Here is a 16,511-nt window from a genome sequence, read left to right as displayed (position 1 = left end):
ATCCCTAGCCCACGTAAATATTGACATAGGCTATTACGGCGAGGAAAAAAAAAAAGGAATGCAAACAGTGCCCGCTACGCCATTTGCATTCCCTTTTTTTTTTCCGTAATAGGCTACGTAAATATTTACGTAGGCTAGAACGGTGAAAAATAGGGAACGCAAATGGTGGCTGCTGTAGCTGCCGTAATTTGCGTATTCTGGTTTTTTGGCGGGAGGGGTTAGACATGATAGGCTACGTAAATACTTATGTAGCCTATCATGGCAGCCTGTCTGGATGCCATTTGTGTCTGCAGCAGCCTGTCCACAGCCGGAACTCCGGCTGTGGACAGGCCTGGCCGACTGCTCTGTGGAGCCTCCGCAGAGCGGAGCCGGCCAGACAGGATTCCGGGGGGGAGGACCGGATAGTCTCTCCCCCATTGAGGATTCCGGTGGGAGGGAGGAAGTGCCTCCCACCCACTGTGAAAAATTCCACGGAAAGGTAAGTGAGGTTCGTACATCCATAAGTTCTGTTTATACACGACAGGAAATAGTTACGGGAACTATGTCAGACTTCTGGGGCAGCGATTCAGGCCCCTCAATATGCAGAGTGAGGTGGTTCTTTGGGCAGCTGAGTTAGGGGGTCATGAAAGGAGAAGAAGTTGTAATTTATTTATTATTGTACTTTTATTCCCAGGAAGAATTGCTTGTGGGAAATTATCTCAGATGCCAAAGCAAATTAGCTACCCATGGACCCAGGGGAGGGGCGCGCCATTTGTTCTCTTGCCTCAGGAAGTAAAATGTTATGGGTGATGGATAATTTTGAGAGGGATCCCCACTACTCAAGCCTTGCCAACAACAGCAGAATCCTAAACATGTCTACTCAGAAGTAAATCTCTCAGCGTTCCATGGGATTTAGGTTCCCTTCTTTCTACAATGGTCTACTGGTGACTGGAGTGAGGACACTGAAACCCTCTTACCAGAAGCAAATATGCTATTTGCAAAGGGACACCTACTGTCCAAACAGAGGGGTGCTAAAATCCTGCTGTCTTTCACCTCCACTGTGGAGGAGAAAAAAGAGTTCTCTTGAAACTGGAAATGAAAACCATTATTTTCTCTCTGTACAACCCGAGCAAGGGCTTGTGTCCCATGACGGTGAGACAGAGGAGTACTGGGAGTAGATAGGGGAGGAGGAGGACAAGACAAAATTATTTATTCTGTATATTAAAGTAGGGATCACGCGAGCACCCAGCTGGGTCTGGGAGTGTAACGGAATCCCAATCGTTTGTGCACATGGGCTTCACATGTGAAGTTGCTGCCCATGTTCGCATTCCCCCACGCTCGCCAAACCACCCTCACCAGCCCTGAGCCATCCACAAGCCTCCCTCATTTCCACGGTTGCCATTTTGCAAAAAAAAAAAAAAGCAACTCAGGAAATTCTGTAAGTTTAATATTGTGCACATAGCGGCTGTGAAGGCCTCATCTATGCAATTATTACAGGAGGACCTCAGGGTGCCCAGATGGGGGGTGGGAAACCATCGACCCCTATATTATGAAAACTTAGAAGTGTGTGAATAGGGTAGTTCCCAAAAGAATAGCTGAGAACCTGTGGAAAGACAGCAATGACAAAAAATTGTTAGAAAAACTCCTGTTTCGTCAGAAACATACTTCACCAGTTGAAAAGAAAATATTTAAAGATGAGAGGCAAAATGCAGGAACTAAAGGTCATTCCTGCTGTCCTCACGGAACCCAACATCGGTTCTCATGGGATGTGACATGAGTCCTCATAAGGACAACGGCAGCAGCCCTGGATGACTTCTCTACAATATTTTGCTACCAGCTCAGAAATGACGTGTTGGTAATAGGAGTGCTCGACAGTCACTTACCTCGTCTCGCAGCTTGCTTCGCAGTGGGGGGGAGGGGCTTTGCTTCTCCCCCCGAAATTCAGGCCGGGGGGGAGGCGCCTCGCCTCTCCCGGCCGAAATTCAGGCCAGGGAGGAGGCGCCTCACCTTGCCCGGCTGCAAAATAAAAAGTTAAAAAAAAAAAGCCCCCGTGATAGGCTATGTGATGATTAACGTAGCCTATCACGGCTAGATTTGCAAAGTAAAATCTTTACGTAGACTACGGCGAAAATAAGGGCAATGCAAATAGTGTTGCCCTTATTTTCGCCGTAGTCTATGTAATCTTTATGTAGACTACAGCGACCAAATAAGGAACGCGAATGGCGGCTCCCTATGGGGGCCGACATTAGCCGTACGTGCTTTTTTTTTTTTAAGTCACCCGTGATAGGCTACGTGACGATTTACGTAGCCTATCACGGCTGACTTTGCAAATCTAGCTGTGATAGGCTACGTTAATCGTCACGTAGCCTATCATTGGGGCGTGTTTTTTTTTTTACTTTTCTTGGAATGGCGGCGGAGCAGCCAGTCAAAAGACCGGCTGCCGCCCCCGCCCCTGTCGAAGCCCTGCCGAACCGCCGCTGCTACCTGCCACCTGGAGCGACATTCGGGAAAAGTAAGTCCCATCCCGGGGGGGGGGTGCGGGGGGCGGGGGGGTGCGGAGAATTTCTCCCCGAAACTACTTTGGGTGGCCGAATGCATTGGTGCTCGGCCCCCCGAACATACGGCGAGAAATTCTCTGATACCCCTAGTTGGTGAGACATATCATTTTAAAGGGAAGGCTCCTATATAATCCTTAAGGAGCTGAAGCTGTGTTTTGTTTGCAACTATGATGTATTTTTATATTCATTCCATGCCCTTATATCATAAAATGTAAATCAGGTAGAAATTGCTTGAGATTTAGAAGTAAAAGATGAAAAGATGTGCCTGATCTTAGAGTCCTCAAAATTTAAAACCTGTGTCTGAATGCCAGGAATGCAATAAATGTACGGTTCCCAGGTGACACCTTTGTACCTGGAATATGCAAGAGATGGTCACCTGCTGATCCTTAATCACTAAATACCCAACTCCTACAGCACAATATCCCAGGACAAGGACTAATCTCTCACACTTATATACACACTCTGAATTATCCTTCCCCACAATGGTGCCATTTGAGATGCTCTGTAAAAATCTGACTGACACCCAAGCAAAGATTTGTCAGAATAGCACACAGAGGAAGGTCACACCCAAAGGAAGAATATTATCACCATGCTGTACAAAATAAGTTTGCTTCGTTCATATGTAGTCATTTGGTTTCATCATTAGATGCTCTTTTTTATTCAGATCCGGCCTCAATAGAATAATGTAGCACTTGGGGAGGAAGATGCAACCCAGTAAGCCCAAACCGGAGGCCAAGATGGAGAAGACCTGCACAGCCACCATGTATTTCCCCTTGGTGCTCAGGTAGGTCGGCACAAAGGACACCCAAACACTGCAAAAGACCAGCATGCTGAAAGTGATCAGCTTGGCTTCATTGAATGCCGCTGGCAGCTTCCTGGCAAGGAAAGCCACCATGAAACAGGTGGCAGCCAGAAAGCCCATGTAGCCAAGGGCAGTATAAAACATGACGGCAGACCCTTCACTACATTGCAGGATGATCTGACCAACCTGGGAATGCATATCAGAGTCTGGGAATGGAGGAGATATCCCCAGCCAGAGAATGCAGATGCCCACTTGAACACTCGAGCAACAAATCACAACAGAGCCTGCCAAACTCTTCCCCAGCCATTTCCTCATCCTGTTTCCTGGCTTTGTGGCTAGAAATGCCACCACCACCATGATTGTTTTTGCCAACAAACAAGAGACGGCAATTGAGAAGATGATGTTGAAGGCAGTTTGTCGGAGAAGGCAGGTCACCTTCTGGGGCTGACCGATGAATAGAAAGGAGGACAGGAAAGAAAGCAGAAGGGAGATGAGGAGCATGTAGGTGAGGTCACGGTTGTTGGCTTTGACCACTGGAGTTTCTCGATATTTAATGAAGATTCCTAACAGCAGACCAGTGGTCAGGGACAATACAAGGGAAAAGAGAGCTAGGATAATCCCCAAAGTTCCTTTGTAGGAGAGGAAGTTGATAATTTTAGGAACACATTGATCTCGGTCTTCATTTGGATGCTCATCATCTGGACACATGTTACAATATTCTGCATCTGAAAAAAAGAGGAGCAGCAGCACCAGCATTATAATCCAGCCTCATCAGAAGGCTAGTGACCTGAAAATGTTTTGGATTACACTTCCTAGCATTCCTGACCATGGGCCATGCTTGCTGGGACTTCTGGAAATTGAAGTCCCAAGCATCGGGAGATCTACTTTCCACTCACTCCTGCTCTAAACATTCTGTGGTGAAAACATATATGCCCCAAGAGGAAGATGAGACAAGGATGGGGGAGAGAGGAAAAACTAGTGATGTGAATTACAGATCAGAAGAGGCCAGATTTCAGAATCCCATGGCACAATATGCGGTGGTGGGTTGTAGCTTTCAAGACGGACTAGATACATTCACGGAGGTTAGATCTACCGGTAATTTGTAATCATGATGGCAAGAAGGTGGCTTCCACATCCCTTTTTCCTTCTCTCTCATGTCTTTCTGGATTGTAAGCCTGTGATTCATTATGAGCTCTTCTGGGAGCATTATACACTGTTCTGAGGTGCAGCATAAAAAAACTTTGAATAAATAGTAACTAAAAGTATACATCCTACAGGTACGAAGGCAGTCTGCATCGGCATACCAGCTGCTGAAAGTATCAACATTAGGTGACTGTTGGCTTTATGTCCTTCTTTTGGGGTTTGAAGAACAGTAGGTTGCATTAGATGTAGGGATGGCGGAGAATTTCTCCCCGAAACTTCGGGGGGCCAAGCGCCAACGTGTTCAGCCCCCCGAACAAGTTTCGGGGAGAAATTCTCTGAAACCCCCCCCCGCCCCCCGCATCCCCCCCAGGACGGGACTTAACTTCACCGAATGTCCCTCCCGGTGGCGGGTCCGGCCGGCGGTTCGGCGGGTGTTCAAGCGGGGCGGGAGCGGAATCGCCGCCATTGCAATCGCCGCCATTGCATCGCCGCCATTGCAATCAAAGAAAAAAAAAACGCCCCGTGATAGGCTACGTGACGATTCACGTAGCCTATCACGGCTAGATTTGCAAAGTCAGCCATGATAGGCTACGTCAATCATCACGTAGCCTATCACGGGTGACTTAAAAAAAAAAAAAGCGCGTACGCTAATGGCGGCCCCCATAGGCCCCTATGGGGGCCGCCATTATCTGTATGCGCTTTTTTTTTTTTTTTACGTCACCCGTGATAGGCTACGTGATGATTGACGTAGCGTATCACGGCTGACTTTGCAGATCTAGCCGTGATAGGCTACGTGAATCGTCACGTAGCCTATCAGGGGGCGTTTTTTTTTTTAAAAAAAAACTTTCGCGTTCGCGGCCGGGCGAGGTGGGAAGCCTCCTCCCCGGCCTGAATTTCAGCTGGCGCGAGGCGGGAAGCCTCCCCCCTGGCCTGAACTTCGTGGGTGGAGCAGCGAAGCGCCTCCCCCCCACCGCGAACTTCCTTCGACGACAGGTAAGGGACTTTCGTCCACCCCTAATTAGATGGTCCATGGATGTCAACCACCAGGGCTCTCAGAGGCGCTCTCCTCATGTTCAGTGGCGGGGAAAATGTTTTGAATGGAGAAGATTGCAAGTTCTGTCCAGTGCATCACCACCCCAAAAGGATCACAGAAAGAAGGTCCAGGGAATTAGGGATTTGCGTAGCCTATCGCGTTTATAAAAAGCCCGGACGCAAGAGGTGTCCAAGACGCCATTTGCAGCCATAAAGACCTTAGTTAAATGTAAATGCAGCTGTTTAAAGCTGCATTTACCTTAAACTAAGGCCTTTACGGGCGCAAATGGCACCTTGGACACCATTTGTGTCCACAGTCACTTCCCTCCCTTCAAAAAGAGATATGGCATGGCGGCCGTATCACTGGCACTTCGGAGCTGGCTCATGGCTCTCTGGAATTGCTGTGTCTCATTTCATTACGGGGAAATGAGACAGACTCCAGAGGGATGAGGTGCCAAAAGCTAGGCAGGCCTGACCCCCCTCCCCCTGCTTCCCAGACAGGTTCCCCCAACATCCCCAGATTTTACCCCGCAAATGTTATTCTCACACATCCCTGTCCTGAGACCTCCCCACTCCGCCCAGGTGCTGTGCTCACCAGGATACACTCTGGGGACCAAACAGTTCATTACACTGTCTTTAAATGTAGGTGTCTTAATAGATGTGTATAGTGGTAGGGAGGTCAGAGAATTCCGCGACGGATCTCAGTGAGGCCGAATGCCAGTGCATTCGGCCCCCTGAAAACCACAAAACAAAGCCCCCAGCCCCCCAATCCACGAAAGGCGCGTGGGACGAAGACCCCACCGCTCGCACCCTATGAAAGGTGCATGAAATGGAGCACTTACCTGCTCCCGTCCGCCCTGCTTTGTGAATGGCGGCTGTCCTGTGGCCGCCATTCGCTTCCTCCTTCTTCATTAGGGGTGCACGAAAGCCACTTACCTGGTCTTGAAGCTTTTCGCGGTGTGGGGGAGGCGCTTCACTGCTCTCCCCCCGAAGTTCAGGCCGGGGTGGGAGGGTTCCCGCCTTGCCCAGCCAAAATTCAGGCCGGGGGGGAGGCTTCCCACCTCGCCCGGCCGAAATTCAGGCCGAGGAGGAGGTGCCTCGCCTTGCCCGGCCGCGAAATAAAAAGTTAAAAAAAAACACCCCCGTGATAGGCTATGTGACGATTAACGTAGCCTATCACGGCTAGATCTGCAATGTCAGCCGTGATAGGCTACATTAATCATCACGTAGCCTATCACAGGTGACTTTAAAAAAAAAAGCGCGTACGCAAATGGCGGCCCCCATAGGGAGCTGCCATTCGCGTTCCTTATTTGGTCGCTGTAGTCTACATAAATCTTTACGTAGACTATGGCGAAAATAAGTGCAACGCAAATAGCCATTTGAGTACGTGCTTTTTTTTTTTTTAAGTCACCCGTGATAGGCTACGTGACGATTTACGTAGCCTATGACGGCTGACTTTGCTAATCTAGCCGTGATAGGCTACGTTAATCGTCACGTAGCCTATCACGGGGGCATTTTTTTTTTTTTTAGTTTTATTGGAATGGCGGTGGCAGCAGCCGGTTGAAAGATCGGCTGCCGCCCCCGCCCCGATCGAAGACACGACGAACCGCCGCCAGGACCTGCCGCCGGGAGGGACATTCGGGAAAGGAAAGTCCCATCCAGGGAGGGTTGTGGGGGGCAGGGGGGGGAGAATTTCTCCCCAAAACTTTTTCGGGGGGCCGAACACGTTGGCGCTCGGCCCCCCGAAATTTCGGGGAGATATTCTCCACCAACCCTATTCTTCATACTTTCTCCTTCGTAAATACTTACGTAGACTATCACGGCTAACATAGGGACACCATTTGTGTCCCTGCGGAGGCCGTGATAGGCTACGTAAGTATTTACATAGCCTATCACGGCAGGGGTGGAAAAACCCAGCGTACGCAAATGGTGGCAGCTACCACCATTTGGGTATGCTGGGGGTTTTCCCCCTGCCATGACAGGCTACGTAAATATTTACGTAGCCTATCACAGCTCACTACAGGGACGCAAATGGCAGCAGCTATGACAGCCACCATTTGCGTCCCTGCAGGGATGCCCAGCGGCCGGATGTCCAGCTGCGGGCGGCCGGACGTGGCTGGCGGGTCCACGGCTTGGCCGCAGAGAGGAGCCGGCCGGGCAGGATTCCGGGGGAAAGCATGGAGTGCCTCCCTCCACCTGCGGAACCCAGCGGGCCAGGTAAGAAGGGTTTCATACACCCCTATATAGCGGGTAGTAGATGGCAGACTGAAAGTGTCACAAAAGCACAGAAGGGGAGCACTGGTGCATCGTGTTGAAGATTCCCCAAGGTGGCTTCTTCCCCCTCTGTACTCTGTTACTCCAGGATATTTTTCAATTCACTTTCTGAAATCAGGGAATATCTTAATGATTCACTATACAAAAAGCCAGAAAGGAACCAGTGCCTGAAACAACCCTCCCCAGAACATGTCAATGTTTATGTGCCCAATTGCCTAAAGTGCAGCTCTTTGCTCTGGAGTCTCCTACCTTCCTGAGTGGAGATGGCTCCTTCTGTACATGGGGCACAAGCATAGCAGCAGAGGGGCTCTCCTTCCTTAGTCCTCTTGGCAAATCCAGGCTGACAACTTTCAGTACATCGAGAAAAGGGCACGGTCTATCCATGAAGACAAAAAACATTCAGGAAAATTAGTCAGTCTGGAAGTTATATGTCAATTGGTGGGAATGAATGATACAGTTGGAAAAAGCATAACAGGGAAATCTAGTTTGTTAGTTAAACATTGTGCCAGGATTAAGACCACAATTAAGGAGGATGAATAGGTGATTAGATTCAGAAAACTGAAAGTGGGGCATAATCCCATACTTCCGCCTGAGGAGGGAAAGAAAGCCATGGGAGAGAGATCCTGGGGAGGGATTTTGTCTCAGTGGACGAGCCCACAGCTACCATGCAGAAGGTCTCATGTTCAAGGCCTGGCATCTCTAGTCAAATGTACCAGGTAGCAGGTGATGTGAAAAATCTTTCCCTAATGTGTGACAACATCACTGGCAGTCAGAAAAGATAATAATAGGATGGATAGACCACCAATACGGCAGCTTCTTATGGTCCAGTGAAAAAACAAAAGCTGAAAAGGAGTCAGAACTAATTTGGTTTCAGTCAGTTGAGGCTGGTGCCTCTCATCGACATTGGGAGAGATGTGGGAAGCAGGGACACCAAAGTCAAAGCCAGGGGACTATCAAAGATAGAGCAGTCTTTTGAATAATTGAAGCCAGCGACCGACTTCTACACAAATGGGAAACTGAAGCATCTGAACTTTAAGATCATGAGTGCAAAGTGGGTGGTGGGGATTCCCATATCCACACAAAAGCACACCTTCATATTCATATTCTCATGATTCTGCAATAATTCCCATTGCACAGAGACCTTAAGATCAAAGGTGCAAAACAGTTGGTGGGGGCAGGGAATCATGATTAAATTTAAAAATTTAATTAAATTTTTAAAGTTTCCCTAATCCCCCCCTTTGAATGTTGTAACAACAGCAAAAACATGCATACAAAAATATTACTTTGGTTTCAGCCAAGATTCTCCTGCTCCAACAGCAACTCCCACTGCACAGAGACCACCGTGACTTTAAGATCATGTGTGCAGAACAGTGGAGGAAGCTACACATAATCACGATGATGATGATGATGATGATGATGACAACCTCAGAGCCACACAGAAAAGATTTTTTTGCAACCTGACAGCAAATTGTGAGAGCATGCAAATTCCACTTCCTTTAATTACAGCAAAAATTCTTGAGGTACTTTCAAGACTAATGAATTCATTCTGGCCTAAGTTTTTGGGGACTGTTAACTTCATCAGTTGCAATGGACCCCCATTCATACCTGTTTAGAAGTAACCATGGAAATCTCCACAATACAGAACTCCCCTTATAAATGTCTACCAATATATAAAGAGGATTGGATTACACCTGACAAAGCATAAGAAAGCATCCCTGCCAATCTGATTGTGTAGCATGGTGGGGTTGTATAATAATGAAGGAATATATGCTGGATTTAACAAGAAAAATGGCAAAAGACACATAAGAACATAAGAGGAGCCATACTGGTTCATAGCAAGGGTCCAGGTTGCCCAGCATTCTGTTCACACAGTGGCTAACCAGCTGTGACCAGGAACCCACAAGCAGGACATGAGTGCAGCAGCACCCTCCCACCCATGTTCCCCAGCAACTGGTGTACAGAGGCTCACTGTCTCTGGTACTGGGGGTTGCACATAGCCATCCAGACCAGTAGCCAGTGATACCCTTTTTCTCCAGGAATTTGTCTAACTCCCTTTCAAAGCCACCCGAATTGGTGGCCATCACTACATCCTGTGGTAGCGAATTCCATCGTTTACCTATGCGCTGTGTGAAGAAGTCCTTCCTTTTATCTGTCCTGAATCTCCCACCAATCAGCTTCATAGGATGACCCTAGGTTATAGTATTTTGAGAGAAGGAGAAAAATGTCTCCCTCTCCACATTCTCCACACCATGCATCATTTTGTACACCTCTGTCATGTCTTCCCTTACCCTCCTTCTTTCCAAGCTAAGCTATCCCAGATGTTGTAACCTTCCCGCATAGGGGAGATACTGCAGCTCTTTGATTATTTTAGTTGCCCCTTTCTACACTTTTACCAGCTCTACTGTGCTGTGTGCATGTGTATGGTGACCAGAACTGTATACAGTCTTCTAAGTGTGGTCGCACTACAGATTTGTATAAAGACAGTATGCTATTGGCTTTTTTATTCTCATTTCCATTTCTAATTATGCCTAAGATGGAGTTTGCCCTTTTTAAAGCAGTTGCACAATGGGCTGATATTTTCATTGACACTAAAGACAGGAGGTTTTTTTAAAAAAAGAAAAAGGTCAAATAGAAAGGATTCAGTCTGCTTGCCTCTCTACAAACATCTCTCTCTCTCTCTCTCTCTGACACACACACACACGGACAGACACAGACACACACACACACACACACACACAGAGAGAGAGAGAGAGAGAGAGTCCATATTCACAAAGAACACCCATGCTTTAAAACAAATGTTGGGTCTGGCACATACAGAACAGACGAAAACATGGTCATACAATGGCATACATGAGGGGAGGCAAGGGATCAATCCTTTCCCTACCCTCCTTCCCTGCTCTCTCTAGTACCTACTGTGAAATTTGTATTTTGTGATCTCCATGCTCACAAGAACAGCAATTTGGTGAATGGGCACAACCCCTACTGGGTCCCATCTTCTGACTGCACCCACAACAGTTCAGAACATTTCAAATATGCCCTGAAACAGTTAGAGGAACACTAGTCTAGCAAACTTCACAAAGGTTCCATATAATCATGCTAAACCTTTTCTTGTTATAGTCACCATGTTATTTCGGTATAAATTAATGGGTAGGAAATCACATTCCTAAAGTGTTATGTGCAATAGCTAACAAATTTATAGAGCTTAAGGCTGCAGTCTTACACTCACTTACCTGGGAGTAAGCCCCACTGAACTTAATGACCAAGCTTTATTGAACTCAAAGGGATATACTTCATATTAGAACATGTATAGGATTGCTTGGGAAGACATAGTAAGAGGCATCAAAGGAAACACATAGTTTTCCCACCTGGTTCAGTGACTTTGGCCAGATGATGGCATTTTGATCAATGGTGAACTTGATCTCTGAGGATTCCTGTCTCTCTAGACTCCCAACGTCCACTCTTGCAGTGGACTTGTTGGGAAACACCACCCAGTTCACGATATCAAAGTCACATGCCAGTTCCCCATGCTCATCTATATAAGCTCCATCCATGGAAGTATTGTAAAGATGGAATTCTCTCAGGAAACGGTGAAGCTAGAAAGACATGGAAGAAACAACCTTTTGGTAAAGAGGAAATTCTGTTGTACATCTTGGATCTCCACAGTTGGACCTCTAATCTGCAGTGAGTCTTCCAGGCCGATGAGCCCTGTTCAAGAACTGTGCCTCAATACGTAATGTTAGCCTCTCTGCAGAATTCCCAGTTGTCTGGATAGTTGTACTCACCTTTAAGGGAATGTGCATACATGATCCTTCCAGGCCTTGCAGCTCAAGGCAAAGTGGGGCAGTTCTGGTAACTCTTTAAATCCAACCAGGTGGTGAATTCTCCATATCAAAGAGACAACTTTCTTTGCCTCCATACCCAGTTCACCATCATCCCATTATACAAAACTGAAAATCAGAAGGAGGTCATCTGATACAGCCAGGGGCGGTCAGTCTCTAAGAGCAGGAAGGGCAGAGGAGCTCTCCCTGGGAGCCATGTAAAAAGGGGGGAAGGCTCTTTCTTCAAGCCCTGTCAAAGGTTCCCCTTGCAGCTGGTGCTGCCACTCGTCCTCTCCTGAATTGAGAGTGACCTTTCCCAGCACGGAACCGTCCCTCCTTCTAGCGCTGTGCATGAACCGCCCACTCAGCTTTGGATGCCGCTTTGGACATTCCAACACAGCCGTGCTCCACTTTGGACCAATTCGGAACCCCTTGGATCCAAATCCAAAGCGAGACTTGGACATCAAAATCACTCATTTCTGACATTGTCTCATTGACATGCATGGGAAAACATAAAAGACTGTAACTTTTCAAGTTTCATAATACAGACATGAAATTTGGAGATGTCTCAGCCCCCCTGGAGGAGACTCCACCTGCCTAATCTCAGACTGTTTGGCCTAGTGCTTTGTGTTTTATTTTGTGATAGACAGAGTTAAAATTTGATATTGTCCACAAAAACTCTCAAAGCAAAGAGCCATAAGGTTCACTGTTTCCAAAGTAGTGCATGAAATCTTGGCCCCTCTCAGCCCCCCCTCATGGGCATTGCACATGCCAAAGTTCAGGCAGTTTGGCCCAATTATTTTTGTACTAAGCATAGGGAAACTTTGATTTTTTCCACCCAAACTCTCACAGCAAAGAGCTATACATTCTCACTTGTTTCCACAAAAGTACTGGATGTTTAGGGCCCCCTCAGTCCCCTTTGAGGACATTCCACCTGCCAAATCTCAGACAGTTTGGCTGACTGGTGTTTGTACAAGCCGCAGGTAAAATGTGCTGTTCCCAACAACTCAGACCAAGCTCAGAAGGGGTAGTGTGAAGCCGAAATCACTATCCCTAATCCCTGCTGTAGGTTTCTTTGAAGTGCAAAACAACGCTCTTTCAGAGGAATCACAGACTCGGCCTCTCTTTGCCTGAATGCACACATGACCTGGCAGGCGGGCTGGAAGAGGTGTTTGGTTTGTGAGTGAGTGTGTGTGTGTGTGTGTGTTAGTGATATGCGTTGTGCTTCTAGAACATACAAAATGAATATTTTTTATTTATTTTATATTTCAATGTTTGAGGGAGATTTTAGCCACACCAACCTGTCAAATTTCAAATAGTTTTAAAATGATTCCCTTGAATCATTTTAAGCAATGATTCAAGGGAACTGAAAGAACCGAGACTGTAGCAAGTGCACCTCGTTATACAGTTTAAACTAGATTTCTGTGTGTGTGTGTGTGTGTGTGTGTGTGTGTGCGCGCGTGTGTGTGTGCATGCAGTTGTTGATCTCTGATGACCTCAGGCTCTCAGTGGTCTTCTGACAGAGGCAGGAAGACACAACAACCCTGCCAGGTGGGACCTGTGGTAGTCCTAGAGCTACTGCATGCCAAGGAGCCCTTCTATAGGGAAGAGCTGCCTGGAGAGCAGCCATGGACCTTCAGAATAGTTACTAGGGATGGGCAGAATGCCCACCACCATGTCCGGAGGTGTCCATCCCTCCCCCAAGAATCCTAGCTGGATGGCTCCGCTCCACGGCAATTCCGCGGAGCCACTGGTCAGCCCCAGAGAACCAGTCATACGGCCGCCATTGATTGCTGTATCGCTGGATGGATGGATGGATTGACTGCAGTCGCAAATGGCGTCCACTATGCCAATTGCAGCCATAAAGGTTTTCGTTTAAGCTAAATTGCATTTACGGCTGCATTTAGCTTAAACTAGGACCTCTGCAGCTGCAAATGGCATAGTGAACGCCATTTGCATCTGCAGTCAATTCACCGAACCAGCGATACAGCAATGGAAGCCTTATCACTGACGCTCCAGAGCTCCCGGTGGGGAGGATCCAGCTGGCGAGGATCCCTCCAGGAGGTGGAGGTAGGTCATCCCAACCTCCAAGCCCTCTGGGGTCCGAGGAGGATTTCTCCCCCATCCCTTATAGTTACATTGGTTTTCTAAATGAAGAGTTTACAAAAGAAAGAAAGAAAGAAAGAAAGAAAGAAAGAAAGAAAGAAGGAAGGAAGGAAGGAAGGAAGGAAGGAAGGAAGGAAGGAAGGAAGGACGAAAGAAAGAGGAATGAATGGACCAAAGTGCAATGCCTTGCCCACTAGGGCATATTCTTTAGGAAGAGTAGACTGTGGCCAAAAAGGTGGAAACAAGCCAAGTCAAGTCCGCCAAGAGGACATATTCCTTCATACGGGATGACCATGAGGGGTGCCTGGGGCTCTACCACCCTGGGGCAAACAGCAGGAGCAAATGAAAGACAGGGGGAGGGGGAGGGAGTAAAAGTGCATCACTCATTGGACCTTGAAACTGGCAAATGTGCAGCACTCTTGGGCTGAGGACATCAGACACCTCCGACCTGACGTCCATCTGTGGGCTCCCCTCTTCCAGGACAGAAGGAGGTGCTGCTCCACCACCCTCTTCGAATAGTGACCTACAGGCACTGCAACTGGCCCCCTCACTCAGCTGCCCTACTGCACCAGGATGTCATATCTGGACTAGGGCAGAGCCAGCTTGCCAACAGTGCTGCTAGTGACAGCAGCACCTCGCCCACCTCCGTCCCTGCCCAGACCCCAAAAGTGCCTCACATTGAGCTGGCTTGTTTTGCCACATGGTGGAGTATTCTTGGAATAATAAGTTAATTAATATAAATAAAATGAGTCTAGTGCTTTGCCCACTGTATTGTGATATGGACGTATTGCTTTGCTTGACCAGAACAGAAGTGCACGCGTACCATGCACACACACGAGCAAAAGAAAAGCGAATACAGAAGTACCGAAGCAAAGAAAAGGGGGGGGGGGTTATTTTATATTTTCTTTTCTTTTAAGTGTTAGGGTTCAAGAAATGCAGGAGGCAGCAGAGGGGATAAGATAAGAGCCAAGAGCAAGCAAAGACTGGGGAAAACCCTTTCTTTAATTTATGTTCTTGGAGGATCGAGCCAGAAAAGAAACAACCGGTTCACTTCAGAACGGGGTGGGTCAGTGGGCTAGTGAGGAGACTATAGTGATATTTTAGAATTTAGAAAGAAACAATAAAATGATATATAACCCCCTCCTCCACCGCTGTCTCTGACTGGAGACTGCTGGCGTAGGTTCAGCCCCAGAGTTCCCATTCGCCAAAGCACACTCCCTCCTCCTCCTCCGCTCGCCTTCCTGCCTCCCCCTCGTCCCGAGTCCACTCACCTTCCACCCTCTAAACTCCTCCTCCTGCCCCTCCGCATGACCAGAACAGAAGTTAGGGATGGGGGAGAATTTCTCCCCGAAACTTCGGGGGGCCAAGTGCCAACGTATTTGGCCCCCCAAAGTAGTTTTGGGGAGAAATTCTCTGTCCCCCTGCCCCCCCCCAGGATGGGACTTACCTTTCCCGAATGTCCCTCCCGGCTGCGGTTCGGCAGGTCTTTGACGGGGCAGAGGCGGCAGCCAGTCTTTCGACCGGCTGCTGCCGCCGCCATTCCAATAAAAGTAAAGAAAAAAAAAAAGCCCCCGTGATAGGCTACATGACGATTAACGTAGCCTATCACGGCTAGATTTGCAAAGTCAGCCGTGATAGGCTACGTAAATCGTCACATAGCCTATCACGGGTGACTTAAAAAAAAAAAAAAGCACGTACGTCTAATGGCGGCCCACATAGGGATTTATTTCCCTATGAGGGAAATAAATAGGCTATTAAATATCACATAGGCTATTTGCGTTGCCCTCATTTTCACCGTGGTCTACGTAAAGAGTTACGTAGACTACAGTGACCAAATAAGGAACACGAATGGCGGCTCGCTATGGGGGCCGCCATTTGCGTTTGTGCTTTTTTTTTAAAAAAAAAACAGGGCTTTGCAGATCTATCCGTGATAGGCTACGTTAATCGTCATGTAGCCTATCACGGGGACGTTTTATTTTTTAACTTTTTATTTCGCGGCCGGGCGTGGCGCCTCCCCCCCGGCCTGAATTTCAGCCGGGCGAGGAGGGAAGCCTCCCCCCCCGGCCTGAACTTCGGGGGGAGCAGCGAAGCGCCTCCCCCCCACCGCGAAGCAAGCTGCGAGACCAGGTAAGCGGCTTTCGTGATCATTGCTGCCTTGATCTTGTGCTGAGGAAAGCCAGGAAATCATTAAGTTACAAAAGAGGTGGGAAAAGGAGAGAGAGAAGTGAGAGCGTGGGGATCGCTCATGATGGTTGCTTCCTCACTCGTGGTATCTCTGTTTACTTTGAGGAACCAGTTCATGTCTTATTCTTAAGTGTGTGCGTTTGAGAGAGTGCATCAATGCATGTTTATGTCTCCTGCGTCTCTGTGCTGTATGTTGAAAAAGGAAAAGCTTGTATTTTTCTACAAAGGAAGAAATATAAACTGTTTCCTTCCTGGAAAGCGTGGAAGATGGTTTCCACAAAAATATATACTGAAAAATGTTTTTGCAGTACCTTGCTGACTTTCTCTCTTTCTCTCTCTTTATATGTGACTACAGCATTGGGGGCAGAGGAGGAGATTCACTGCAGCTGGAGAGCCTGGGGCCTTGAGGAGCTGGCCCTGGCTGTGTGGCTCTGAGAAGATCACCCTTAGCGATGGCAGCATCATGATTTTGTAGGATTGTGTGACACACCCAATCCCTGTTCAATCATGATTCTCTGTGGAATGGGAGTTGTTTCTGAAACAAGCAAATGTGGGTCTTGAGAAGTGCTTTTGCGCAGCTGTGATTTCTCCACCATGTACAATCTTAAAGTTTAT

The sequence above is a fragment of the Heloderma suspectum genome, chromosome 2 (assembly GCF_057233095.1).
Source record: "Heloderma suspectum isolate Gila_16-S chromosome 2, 16-S_ref, whole genome shotgun sequence".
Lineage (NCBI taxonomy): Eukaryota > Metazoa > Chordata > Lepidosauria > Squamata > Helodermatidae > Heloderma > Heloderma suspectum.
This window is presented reverse-complemented; position numbering follows the sequence as displayed.